Source organism: Etheostoma spectabile, chromosome 9 (genome assembly GCF_008692095.1).
Source record: "Etheostoma spectabile isolate EspeVRDwgs_2016 chromosome 9, UIUC_Espe_1.0, whole genome shotgun sequence".
Lineage (NCBI taxonomy): Eukaryota > Metazoa > Chordata > Actinopteri > Perciformes > Percidae > Etheostoma > Etheostoma spectabile.
Window position 1 is genome coordinate 20,267,695 of NC_045741.1, and position 1,185 is coordinate 20,268,879.

The following is a 1,185-nucleotide window of genomic DNA, read 5'->3' on the forward strand; positions in this document are numbered from 1 at the left end:
AGGCCGTCTGGACTAGGTTCAAAGCTAAAGCCGACTACAGGTAACTGCAACTTTTATTTGGAGAAGAGCCATGAAAAAAACATGACATGGATAATATGATAACATAATATTCCTCTTTCCAAGGCACTGGATCCTAAATGCTGTTCCTGCCATTGGTACTCATCTGCTCTTGACGTTCTTTAAGGAGACGTTTTCCTCGCTGGGGAGTGACGTTGCGAAGCGCTCAAGCCCTTCTGGCATCTGTCCCCCATGGTGGACATCCTGACTGGAGGTTACGCCCGCTTGCGAGCGGGCATGTCAACATTTTCTTGAGTATTTGTAATGACGTGAAAAATAAAAAAAAAAAGGGGAAAAAAACAATGGGCACGCCGAATCCATTCTTTATTTTCACCACTCCTCAAGCATGTCCATGTAAACCCCAAAATCCAAGAAAACCAAGTTCTCTGCGTGAGGTTGCCATGCTAGGGCTCGACACCCTGGTTGCTAAATATTGTGCAGAGAACCCAAATTGCCCAGCTGAGCTAATGAGGGTATGTATCTTTTTTTTTTTACATGTTTTATATAACTTAAATTAAGTTCTAACATCAGTGACAGAAATATTTTTTTTGTGTCGCTCCCACAGCCCATCCATGAACTTGCTATCCAGGCTGTTGCCAGAGGTGAAATGGAGTTAAGTGTCATTGGGTCATCCCACTCCTCAAGTCCCCCACCGGCGGTACATGTGGAACTCTGACCAGATGACTACGCACATCTGAAGCTCTGCTTGGCTTGTGATGAATGCTGCTGCTGACTGCCTGCCAAAAACAGAGTTCAACATTTGATGCTGTTTTTTTTCTTTGTGCTTTCTGGAACACATTGCTCAGACAGGAGACCACACGCTCGTCCGACGACACATTTGGGCCATTCTTTTTCTTCAATTTACCTAATATATTGATTATAAATGTAGAGATGTTCATTGGTACACACACATGAACTTTGTACCATTCCAGATCTCAGGCCAGGGCCTGTTCACGCTTTTGTTCCTGGACACGGCTCTTTAACCTAAGAGATACGTATGGTGGATGCTCGCATATTACGTTTATCTTTGAGACCAAGTTGCCAATGGGTCTGGTGACTACTCTTGCCAATGTCCTCTGGAAAGAAAACAATCTGCAGGTCGCTAGCTTTGTCTACTCTTACATGAAG

The 1,185-nt window shown here is 44.1% G+C and overlaps 1 pseudogene; it reads left to right on the forward strand.

Annotated features, from left to right (window-relative positions):
* The window catches only part of LOC116695777 (vitellogenin-like), a 17,103-nt pseudogene that overhangs the window by 2,034 nt on the left and 13,884 nt on the right, over positions 1 to 1,185 (forward strand).